Consider the following 235-nt stretch of genomic DNA (forward strand, 5'->3'; position numbering starts at 1 on the left):
CAAGTAATTAGAAAATATGGTGATGGTTTAGCAGAATATACAATTTGCGATAAAGGAAAATGTGTTGATGCTAATGAGAACAACTGATGGCGCATCAGATATGCAAATGATGCTCGAGGGTCACGCTTTAAAACAACTCGTTTTACTTGGAAAAAAATTTAATTATTTCTTAAAAATCATCAAAAACATTAAACCACACCAAGAATATTTACTAATTATGGTAGAGAATATTGGA

This window comes from Xenia sp. Carnegie-2017, unplaced genomic scaffold, assembly GCF_021976095.1.
Source record: "Xenia sp. Carnegie-2017 unplaced genomic scaffold, XeniaSp_v1 HiC_scaffold_24, whole genome shotgun sequence".
NCBI classification, from domain to species: domain Eukaryota; kingdom Metazoa; phylum Cnidaria; class Anthozoa; order Malacalcyonacea; family Xeniidae; genus Xenia; species Xenia sp. Carnegie-2017.